This window comes from Octopus sinensis, linkage group LG1 (assembly GCF_006345805.1).
Source record: "Octopus sinensis linkage group LG1, ASM634580v1, whole genome shotgun sequence".
Classification (NCBI taxonomy): Eukaryota; Metazoa; Mollusca; class Cephalopoda; order Octopoda; family Octopodidae; genus Octopus; species Octopus sinensis.
This window is the reverse complement of record NC_042997.1, coordinates 111,063,055-111,075,959: the sequence shown is the minus strand read 5'-3', so window position 1 is coordinate 111,075,959 and position 12,905 is coordinate 111,063,055. Positions and strand designations below refer to the sequence as shown.

The 12,905-nt window shown below is 38.9% G+C and overlaps 1 long non-coding RNA gene across 1 annotated transcript in view; it reads right to left on the bottom strand.

Annotated features, from left to right (window-relative positions):
- Positions 1-11,803, bottom strand: part of LOC118766353 — a 17,504-nt gene extending 5,701 nt beyond the window's left edge. Inside the window, exons 1-3 of the long non-coding RNA XR_005002289.1 lie at positions 11,792-11,803; positions 6,210-6,215; positions 4,128-4,131 (exon numbers count right to left, since the gene is read on the bottom strand). This is a non-coding gene — a long non-coding RNA (uncharacterized LOC118766353). The remainder of the gene's footprint in view (positions 1-4,127; positions 4,132-6,209; positions 6,216-11,791) is intronic.
- Positions 11,804-12,905: the final 1,102 nt, after the last annotated feature.

The following is a 12,905-nucleotide window of genomic DNA, read 5'->3' as shown; positions in this document are numbered from 1 at the left end:
GCCCCATCTCTGTGCTCTGAGTTCAATTCCTTGCTAGGACACCCTTTTGGGGATCAGCAGAAAACGCATATATAAGTGCAGGGTGAGGAAGTGGTGGGGTGTAGAGGGAGATGGCATGTGGTTATTTGTTTGGGTTCTGTGAATTCTGATTCTTCAGTTCGAATTTCATCGCTTCTAACAAGATGAAAAATCTGGGTCCAAAATTATCATCATCATCATGATTCTCATCATCATCATCATCATTCTCATCTTAACCATGATCATCGTCATCGTTATTGCTGTTGTCATAATCATTATTATTCTCATCATCATCATCATCATCATTGTTGTTGCTGTCATCGTCATAATCATCATGATCGTCATCATCATTGTATTTGTCGTCGTCGTCATCATCATAATCATCATCATCGTCATCATCATCATCATCAACATCATCATCATCGTCATCATCATCATTCTCTTCTTCATCATCATTGTTAACGTCATTATTGTTGTCATCATCATCATCATTGTAGACATCATCATAATCATCATCATCATCATCGTCATCATTGTCACCATCGTCGTCATCATTGTCATCATTGTCATCATCATCATCATCATCGTTGTCATCATCGTCATCTTCATCTTCATCATAGTCGTCATCATCATCATCATCGTTATCGTTGTCATTGTCCTCATTACGATCATCATGATGACTATCATCATCATCATCCCTGTCATCCTCATCCTCATCAATTTGACATCCACCTTTTCATACTTGCATGGATCAAACAGTGTTTATTGAGGCAGGTTTCATATGGCTGGATGCCTTTCCTGTAGCCAACCCTATTTTATATTCAACTTGGCATAAAGAGCAACGTTATCATATCCAAGTATACCAGGCTGTATCTTGCATCTCCAGTGAGGGGTTTTGGCAGCTTCAGGAATTTAATACAACTTTGATGCTAAATTGTTTATTGTTTATTCTTTGTTCATTATTTACATTATTTACATTCGACAGATATTTATCCTCATCTTGTTTGTTGTTAAACCAACGTTTCGGCTGATATACCCTCCAGCATTCATCAGGTGTCTTGGGGAAATTTTGAACCTGGGTTCTCATTCTTAAGGTATTTTTCAATGTTATTATTATTATTATATGCCCATGGGCCCACGGGTATATGGCGTAGTGGTTAAGAGTGCGGGCTACTAACCGTAAGATTCTGAGTTCGATTCCAGGCAGTGACCTGAATAATAATAGTAATAATAATAATAATAATAATACCAATGAGTCACTAGGAATTAAACTCATGACCATACGATTATGAACCAAGGACCCTAACCACTAAGCTATACACATTCACCATGCACGCACGCACGCACACACACACATACACACACCCACACACATACACAGACACACACACACACACTCACACACTCACTCACACACTCACATACACACATACACACACATAATGATACGGTCTTAAACTAATTTTGCCGGTAAATTTGAAGCGTTTAGCATTAGAATTCTTCAAGTTGTATAAAAATAGTTATTGTCTGCATCATTCAAAAGAGAAATAAATTCCGCATAAGGTGTAAAAAAATAATAATTTGTATGGTGATAGTAACAAAATATTTTGTAAGAAATAGAACTTTTATCATCAGTCTTAAATTTATGTTTGCCAGTGTACATATATATATATGTATACACGAGCAAAACGTCCCCCGTCCAATGGATGGTGCTGAGTTGTCAAACATTTAAACCAAATTTTCTCAAAACTTTTCATTAAAAAATAATTAAGCATGCCTTTATTTCAATAAAATTTTTGGTTTTGTTAAACGAAGTTAAGGCAAAAAAAAAAACTTCTTGAGAAACCAAATAGTCTTTCCTTCCTTCATGCCAAGTTTGAAGAAAATATCTCTTTTGCATCTCTTTGTCTTGACATTGCATGTGATAGTTGTAAATGAGTGTCCCTGTTGTACAAGCAGTGTCATTCCTTTCCAATATTCTGTCAAAAACTTACCTGGCCATGAAGGGAATCATTATCTTGCTTAGAAATAGGTGAGGCTGGTGAGAGGAAGGGGATTTGGCTGTAGAAAATGCCATCTGACCCATGCAGAAGATATGGACAAGTAGACATTAACAAATCATGATGATGATGATAATGGTTGGGAGGGGATGATGATGACAATGACAGGGACAACAATGATAATGATGGTGGTGGTAATGATGGTGATGGTGGCAGTGGTGGGGGTGATGGTGGTGGTGATGTTAGTGGTGGTGAGTGGTGGTAGCAGCGGTGGTGGTGTTGGTGGTTTTTGTTGATGGTGGTGGTGGTCGTGGTGATGTTAGTAGTGGTGATGGTGGCAGTGGTGGTGATGATGGTGGTGGTGTTGGTGGTTTTTGTTGATGGTGGTGGTGGTCATGGTGATGTTAGTAGTGGTGATGGTGGCAGTGGTGGTGATGATGGTGGTGGTGTTGGTGGTTTTTGTTGATGGTGGTGGTGGTCGTGGTGATGTTAGTAGTGGTGATGGTGGCAGTGGTGGTGATGATGGTGGTGGTGGTGGTGGTGGTGGTGGTGGTAGCGGTGGTGGTGATGTTAGTAGTGGTGGGGATGTTTGTAGTGGTGGCAGTAGTGGTGATGATGGTGGTGGTGGTGGTGGCGGTGGCGGTGGTGGTGGTGGTGGTGGTGGTGGTGGTGGTGAAGAAGATGATGTGTGTGTAATAACATAATTACTACTACAACTGAAGTACTTGCCTCTGGAGTAAATTACTTTTTTATAACCCTCAGCTGCATTTGCTGGTCATTATCTCTGGCCACTGTCCATTGACCACTGACTTTCTATCTGATCCACTGACCACTTGACATCAAACGCCCACACAATGGACAACACAAAGCATTTTTGTAAACGTTTCTGTCACTTTTTAATTGTTTGATCAGAATACATACAATACATACAAGACATACAAGACATAAATACATAGATACACACTCACACATGCTCACACATACACACATACATACATGCATGGACACATGTACATGTACACACACATACATAGATACATACATAGAAACATTCATATTTATGCACACAAATATATGCATACATGCATATAATACATAAATACACACACAGACACATACATACATACACACATACATACATACATACAAACACATACATACACACATACATACATACATACATACATACATACATACATACACACACACACACATACATACATACATACATACATACATACATACACACACATACATACATACATACATACATACATACATACAAACAAAAATACCCTGTTGTTGATGCTGAAATTCTAATGAAGGACCCTTGGATTTAGGTTAGAAACCAGCTCTTTCTCTATAGGCAAGAAGTCTTGAAATAAACTGAATTGTGACATACATACATGATGGACAACAAATGTAGGCTTTGCAAGACCAAGACTAAAGCCATCAACCCCATTATTACCAACTGTGAAAGAATGTCTTCCAGATATTATCTTCCCATGAGACATAATGCAGTGGCCAGAAAGATTTGGGATAGGATAATAAAAAAGAAAAAGAAAAAAACCTATAAATGAAGTTGACCATTTTGTGATTGATGGGTCGAAAGAATATTGATGGAAGTTGGAGAAAGTTGAAACACAACTGACCAGAAATCATTGTGTGGGACCACAAGGAAAAGATATTTTCTGTTGGGGAAATCAGATGCCCTCTGGATATGAATGGGGTTAGGAAAATACAAGAGAAAGACGAAAAATACAAGAGAAAGAAGACCATTGATAAGGAGTTTGAAAATCCAGTACCCAAGATACACTTTCAGTTTCATACCTATTACTATCGGAGCAATAGGATACATATGACCCCATCTGGAACAAAGTATGGCTGAACTTGGGATCTTAGGAACTGAATATCACTGTTTAACCCTTTAGTATTCCAATTATTCTGTCAAATGTAATGCTTATTTCTTTGCATTGTTTTGGATTAATCAGGCATTAATCATCAACATGTTAACGATGTCATCATCATCATCATCGTTTGACGTCCGCTTTCCATGCTGGCATGGGTTGGACGATTTTAACTGAGGACTGGCAAGCCAGAAGGCTGCACCAGGCTCCAGTCTGATCTGGCAGAGTTTCTACAGCTGGATGCCCTTCCTAACGCCAACCACTCAGAGAGTGTAGTGGGTGCTTTTTACGTGCCATCGGTACCGGAGCCAGTCAGGTGGTTCTGGTAACGACCATGCTCAAGTGGTGTTTGTGACTGTCTATTTTTAAAATGACATTGCAGGGTAGGTGTGAGAAGCCAGATCTAGCTGGTTTGAAAATAAAACAAGTAGAATATTTCAGCGGGGATTGGCCCATTTACATACTGTCCCTGACCAAGAACAAAGCAAGATGCTCCCCTTCAAAACCTTGCTACCAAGCTAAAAAAGAGAAAAAGAAACACACACACACATGACTTGGCAATTGTTTTGTTCGCAAATAATCACAGTTTAATAGTGTTCTTACTAATCTTAATAAATATCTAAACTCATAAAAATTATAATTTATTCGTGTGTGTGTGTGTGTGGGCATGTGTGTGTCTATGTTTGTGTGTGTGTGTGTGTGTGTGTGAGTATAATGGAGAAAGAAAGGACAAAATCATTGAAAAGACAGTTAGTATTTGTATGTTCTAGTAACTCTTGACCTCTACTTAACTCTGCCCATCATCAACTTTATGCTACCACTGGATATTGGTCAGTATAATACATTTGTATAAATGATTATTACAAACATTAAACCAAGTTAAATTTCAACACCTTTTAGACGCTTCCCCTCATTTTCTTCTCTCTTGGATTCCTTGTTTATCAAATGTCTTAATGTTATTTTATGATTTATGATAAAAAATCTTAACTGTCTCTAGCCACTAAACCTTTTCTATTTTCTCTCCCTTTTTATTTCTGTGTTCCTTTCTGTTGAAGAGCGTAGGCTCGAAACATAAAAAACTTTCTCAATTCCTGAGCATTAAACTAATACATCTATTTTTTGTTTACACACCCGTCTTCGTCTTCTGTTTTGTTTATTTTTTAAATTCCACCTAATTATTCTTTATATGTATTTACGAGGTGGTATCAAAAGTTTAAACATCATCTCCTTCAAAATAGTCCCATTGTGCAACAGTACACTGGTCCCAATTTTGGAATCCATAATCAAGTCGAGGGCCTTCTACAATTCTCTCTGGATCTTGAAAACAGTGTTAAAACAGCAACATTTGAGTTGCATTTTCATCTTGGTAAATAGACAGAAGTCTGCAAATGCTAAATTTGGTGAATAGGGTGGATGTTGAAGTGATGCCATGCGGTACTGTCATCAGTTACGACAACAATTTCACTGGCCTTAACAGGACTTCACAAGCACAGTTTATTGCCCAATGATTGAAGAGTACTCTTAAACAGACTGGTTATGTGACACTGGCATTGGCCACAGCTACAGTCTCACTTGGCTTGCTGGGTCTTCTCAAGCACAGCATGTCACCTGGCAATTCAAGAGTACTTTTAAGTAGACTGGTTATGCGACACTGGTATAGGCTACAGCTGCTATCTCACTTTACTTGCCAGGTCTTCCCAATCACAGCATATCTCCAAAGGTCTGTCTCTTGTCATTGCCTCTGTGAGGCACAGCATTCGAAGGTCGTGCTTCACCACCTCATCCCAGGTCTTCCTGGGTCTACCTCTTCCACAGATTCCTTCCACTATTAGAGTGTGACACTTTTTCACGCAGCTGTCCTCATCCATATGTAACAAATAACCATACCAGCATAGACGCCTCTCTTGCACACCACATTCGATGCTTCTTATGTCCAACATTTCTCTCAGGGTGCTTACATTCTGTTGTGTATGCACACTGACATTACAAATCCAGTAGAGTGTACTAGCTTCATTTCTTGGAAGCTTATGCATCTCCTCAGTAGTCACAGCCCATGTTTCACTGCCATGTAGCATGGCTGTTTGCACACATGTGTCATATATTTGTGTGTATATACACACACACACACACACACACACACACATATATATATATATAGATAAATATATTATTTATACTATATATTCTATATTCTACATTAATATTTTAAAGAATATAAATAAAACATAAAAAACAGAGTTGGAATTTCTTTTAATAATATATATCCCTCTATACACAATCATACAAACCCCTTTATATATATATATATATATATATATATATATATATATATATATATATATATATATATAATGATGATGATGATGATATGTATGTATGTGTGTGTGTGTATTATTATAGGGTGGTATGATCTGAAAAATAGGAAGTTAGTAAGCTTCAAGTATGTATAATACAGTTGGTATAGATGATGAAAGGTTGACAATATACAATAAAGAAAGTTTAATAACTGTCATATGTTTCATACTTTGTCCCTTATCGAAATCAAGGCAAAGTTCAATAACTTGACAGTCACTATACAACTCACTTTTTAGTAAGTAAAATTGCTAAAAATGCACATAAAATCCAAGAATATAAGGAATGGGGAAGGTAAATAAATACTACATATGTTTCACAGTTAAACAGTATATGTTACATAACTTGTGCTGTATACAAAATTCATTTAGCTAATCCACAGGGCTGATTACCCTTTGAGATGTTTACATCATCATGTGGAGATGAATAAATGATTCACCAATTTAGCCACAGCACAAATGGCAAGATGAAAACGAAACAAAATACCAGAGAATATTTACTCTGATGCTCTAACATTTCTGCCAACTTGCTGATTGAAATTCCATTTACAATAAGTTGTGGTTTTGGGACAAGATTTTGTCACAAGTTTTGTAAGAAAGTGTAAGTGCAGATATGGCTGTGTGGTAAGAAGTTAGCTTCCCAACCACACAGTTCTGGGTTCAGTCTCACTGTGTGACAACTTGGGCAAGTGTCTTCTAATATAGCCTTGGGCCAACCAAATCTTTGTGAGCAAATTTGGCAGACAGAAACTGAAAGAAGCCCATTGCATGTCTCTCTCTCTCTTACTCTCACTCTCTCTCTCTCCTGTTACTCTCACTACAAAATTAGGCCCCAAGAAGGCAAAGTTGGGTGAAGATTAAGCTATAGTATTTCAGTGTTTGACAAATTATCATTGTGGCTATGGTGATGGTAACATGGTAGTGGTGGTGGTGGTGGTGGTGGTATGGTGGCAGTGGTGGTGGAGGTAGTTGCAGTGGTGGTTGTGGTATTAATAATGATTGACAGTGATTGTGTTTGTGGAAGTGGTGGTGGTGTAGGTGGTAGTGGTGGTAGTGGTAGTGGTGGTGGTGGTGGTGGTGGTGGTGGTGTAGGTAGTTGTGGTGGTGGTGTTGGTAGTGCACTAACATTATCATCAGTGGTAGTAGTAGTAGTAGTAGTGGTGGTGATTAAAGTTCAGAAATTGAGAAGGGGAGGAGGAAGAGAGAGAGAAGGAACATAAGCTCCTTGTTGTTGTTGTTGTTTATCCCCTCCTCTGCCCCCTCCCCCACATCACACCTCCTACTTACATTCCTAAGTCTTTCTTGACCTGTCCCAATCTGACCTCTCATCTCAGCAAGCAATGACCTGGCAGTGTTGTTGTTGTTGTTAGGGTTACATTGGCCTGCTCAGCCCAGATCTCACTGACCTGTGTCACAGTGAGAGAGAAAGTGAAGAGAGACAGACAGACAGACAGACAGATACATTACATATATATATAGTGTGTATGTATGTATTCCTACTTCCTTCTTTTTCTTCCTCTTCACACTTTCTTCCCTCCCTTAATCCATCCATCCATCCCTCTCTCTCTCTCTCTCTCTCTCTCTCTCTCTATCTATCTATCTATCTATCTATCTATCTATCTATCTATCTATCTATCTATCTATCCATCTGTCTGTCTGTCTATCTATCTATCTATCTATCTATCTATCTATCTATCTATCTATCTATCTATCTATCTATATCCATATATTCTTTTATTCTTTTCCTTGCTGCAGTCATTGGACTGCGGCCATGCTGGGGCACTGCTTCCAAGAATTCTTTAGTCCAATGACCCTGGCCCCCACCATTATTTAAATCAATTCATTTTTTTAAACTTGGGACTTACAATATTGGACCCCTTTGCTAAAGGCTAAGTTATGGTCTGGAGGCGGGTGGGTTGGTGGTGGGGAAGGAAACACACATACAGACATATAGGGAAGTAGGGAAGTAAGGAGAGCAAGATTGAGAGAGAGATATGTAAGGAGGGGAGGAGAGAAATTTGTGAGAGGTGATCAATGGCATTTGCTGACCTAGAAAACTGAATTTAATGGATATCATCCAAATTTTGACCACTCAAACTGCCTAACCACCCCCACTGCCGCCCACCTTCTCATGCCATGGTCATCTCTTTGTAATAACTACCACCACCATCATCATCACCATCACCAACAACAACAATATCATCAACATACCAACAACCATAGCAGAATAAATTAGCAATATGGTGGTGGTAGTGGTGGTGGTGATAGTAGTAGTAGTAGTAGTAGTAGTAGTAGCAGCAGCAGCAGCATTAGTAGCAGTAGTAGTAGTAATAGTAGTAGTAGTAGAAGCAGCAGCATTAGTAGTAGTAGTAGCAGCAGCACTAGCCATAGTAGTAGTAGTAGCAGCAGCATTAGTAGTAGTAGTAGTAGTAGCAGTAGCCGTAGCCATGGTAGTAGTAGTAGTTGTAGTAGTAGCAGTAGTAGTAGTATTAGTAGTAGTAGTAATAGTAATAGTAGCAGCAGCAGTAATAGCAGTAGTAGTAGTAGTAATAGTAGTAGTAGCAACAGCAGCAGCAGTAGTAGTAGTGGCAGCAGCAGTAGTAGTAGTAGTAGTAGTAGTAGTAATAGTAGCAGTAGCAGTAGTAGTAGCGGTAGCAGTAGTAGTAGTAGTAGTAGTAACAGCAGCATGGGTAACATTTGTAGCAGCAGTAGTAGTAGGAGGCCTGTCGTAGATTCTTGGCTAGTCTTATTTCTTGTCACTAAGCCTTGAAATAAATGGAGCAACGTCTGATCAATAAGTATCCAGACTGTTGCCATAGTAACGAAGCTAAATCATGCAGAGTGAAGTTGCTTGTTTTAGCATTCTAGCTCACTTCTGCTGTTTACTGCAGTGCTTGGAAGGAAGGTGTGTAGCGTGTGGTTGTGGCATTGACCATGTCAGAGGAAGTTGTCATGGCAATACCAGCTCAGAGGCCTACACAAAGTTGCAGAAAGTGTATGGAGAGGAGTGTATGAGTTGCACAAAAATGTACGAGTGGTTCAGATGCTTCCAAGATGGCCGAAAAAATGTCGATATTGATGAACATTCTGGGAGACATGCAACCAGCCGAACTGAGAAAGACATCACAGATGTGCATGCAGCAGTGAGAGGAACTCATTGAATCACCATCTGTGAGTTATCAGAGGATGTGCAGATTAGTTACAGTTCAGCTCAGTCCATTATCACTGAAGATTTGGGTATAAGACACATGTCTGCCAAGTTTGTGCCAAAACTGCTTTCAGCTGACCAAAAAGACTCTTGGGTTTCAGTTACAGATCTCCTTGTTTGTGTTGAGAACAATGAAAATTTTCTGAAAACTTAGCATAGGTCTCTTCTCCAGGATGTCATTTCTTCTCTCTCATAGGTTTAAGAAAACTGATTCTAATCACAAGTTGACCAAAGAAAACCGATAACAAAAACCCAATATTTGAACATAGCTAGTCAGATGTCCTTTCACCAGCATCAAACCCAAAATTTCATATTTATAATGTTTACAATCATTAATTATTTTATGCATTTTTTTAAATGTTAAATTAGATTTGAAGTTATTTTGACAAGCAGAGATCAATAAAATAAGCACCAGCCAGAAGCCAGTATTTAGACAAAGAGCACCTTTGGAGGAACCATTTGGATTGGCTGAACATTGCAAGGAATTAAGAAAATTATGCATGAAGTCAGTTACAGCTGTTTCTAGAATACCTGTATGTTTAGTGCATATCTCATTGAGCAAAGATTTTTATATAAAAGCCAACAATTCTATCTTCAGAGAGAAAGGATTAACGACTATCTCTTTGACAATGGAACTGGTAACTACTAATATCAAGAATATTCCTTAATTTTTTCTCTCTTTTTGGCTTTTTATATGGAAATTCTTTCTCAATAAAGTATGCACCATATGCACGGCTATTCTAGAAACAACTCTAAGAGATTTCATGCATAACTTCTGAATCCCTTATTTAATCTAACAATTATGTTTGAACTATAAATTCCATACTCTAAAGTGATCCCATGTTTTGCCTGTCCATTCTTTCTGTCTAATGTATATCATGCCACCCAATGAAGAACCACATAGAGCCATTCTTTGCTAGGCTGCTACAATGCCACTTTTGTTTTGTTCCAGTTGCAGTTGAAGTTGGAATTTTAGTGGTAAACCAACCCACGTACTTATTCTGCATACCTATTACTTTATGCCATTAGACACAATTTAAATCCTAATCCCTATAGAAATTTATTGTTTCAAGAAAACATTGAATTTGAATTACTTTTAATTTTTACGATTATAGACAACAACTTGGGCTGTAACTTCTGAGCCTGGATCAGATGCGTGTGAATGATTGCTAGGAATGGCATTTTTTGACACAGAGCACCTCTAAGACGACCGCCAGACACTGAACAAAAATGAATGAACTGTGACCAAGCTCAATAAAAGGAGCCTGAGTTATTGGCTGCAATAACATACTTGAAGTCAGTGTTGGCAGAAATTCAGCTTGTAAATATACGTTCACTTTACTAAATTTATATTACTCGGGCTAAGCCCAAACAGCCCGAGTGCCAGACTCACCACTGATATACATATACATATATATTATTTATTATTTATTATATATATATGACTGCGTGTGTATCATTGGCGATTTTCTTTCTCCATCTTCCCTTGTTTGGATTGACTACATTTCAATATGTGACTGCGTATGTATCGACGATTTCTTTCCTCTGTCTTCCCTTCCTTGGATCTTTCCTTTTCCTATGTTTCTGATGAAGAGCTCCGCTTGAAACGTCAAATCCTCCTTCTTTCTTTCCTTTCCTGAGCGTCCAATAACACTATACTTGTTCCACATCCTCACGTTGTTGTGTTTTCTCTTTGTTCATGTTTGGATTAACTATGTGTGTGTGTGTGTGTGTGTGTGTATTCCCTCTCTTTCTCCAACCTCTGCAACCTTTGTCACAGCAATGTCACATCACCAGTTTTAGTCTCTTTTATTATATTTTACCACAGAACAAGCTCTGATGAACTTTCTACCAAAGTTCCACATCACTTTGTGCCATCTTGCCTGAGTCAAAGCTTACAATGTCTTCATCCAAATGCTGTTGTGCTTCAATGGATAAGGAAGTCTTTCTACAGTCATAATCTTTTCCCCCTCAAACTGCCAGACTTTGGAAGTCTTTCCCATCTCATTGTTTTTCCCCCTTCTTATGACCCGAACTCTTTCAAGTCGAAAGTAAATTCTTTCCTTTCGTCTTAATTTCTCCTTCTCCATAGTCTCTTACACAATGCAGCTTTTCGCTTTGTTTGGTACTATCATCATCATCATCATCATTTAACGTCTGTCGTCCATGCTGGCATGGGTTGAACGGTTTGACTGGGGCTGGCAAGCTGGAAAGCTGCACCAGACTCCAGTCTGATTTAGCATGGTTTCTATGGCTGGATGCCCTTCCTAACACCAACCACTCTGAGGGTGTAATGGGTGCTTTTACATGCCAGTGGCACAGGTACCATTTGCATGACACCAGTATCTTCCATGACTGCGATTTTGCTCGGCTTCATGGGTCTTCTTCTCAAGCACAACATAATGCCAAAGGTCTCAGTCATTCATCATTACCTCTGTGAGGCTCATACTTGAAAGGAGCTTTTCATATGCCACCAACATCAGCTAGTTTGCCTCCACGAGGTCCAATGCTCAAAAGGTGCTTTTTACGTGCCACCAGCACAGATGCCAGTTACGAGATACCAGCATCAGCCACGACCACGATTTCACTTGGTTGACAGGCCTTCTCAAGCAGAGCATATCCCCAAAGGTCTTGGTCACTACTAATTGGCTCTGTGACGCCCAAAGTTCAAAGATCATACTTCACCTCCTCGTCCCATGTCTTTCTGGGTCTACTTCTACCACAGGTTCCCTCCACAGTTAGAGATCAGCACTTCTTCACACAGCTGTCCTCGTCCATATGCATCACATGACCATACCAGTGCAGGTGTCTCCCTTGCACACCACATCTGATGCTTCTTATGCCCAACTTTTTTCTCTGAAGATGCTTACACTGTCATACATGCACACTGACATTGCATATCCAGTGAATATGTATGTATATATAGATATGAGTGTGATATCATCATCAGCATCATCTTTTAATGTCCATTTTTCCCTGCTGGCATGGATTGGACAGTTTGACAGGAAAGAAATTAGACAACATTATACGTAATGATATCAGTGGTACCTGCAATAGATATAGAAACAAACAATGGAATAGGATACAAAGTGCCGTGCAGTAGGACAGAACCTGAATCCTTGTAGTTGGGAAGCAAACCTCTGAGCCACACCTCCACCTATTCTTAAACGAGGCTCACAAAAATGGAGTTCATAAAAATCAGTCAGGTGAAAATGTCTCACCTCACTTTGAAAATACTGTCAATGTTTCAAATAATCCCAGAGGAACGACCGTTTTGCCACTGGTGCCAGCTTTTTAGCTGATTCTTTAAATTAAAACATGGCCTTTTTTTTAGTGTTTTTTTTAAATTTAAATTTTCATTTTTTTTTTGGTTTGTAATTTTCTCATAATTTTCTAATCATTGATCAAGGGAATTAGGTTA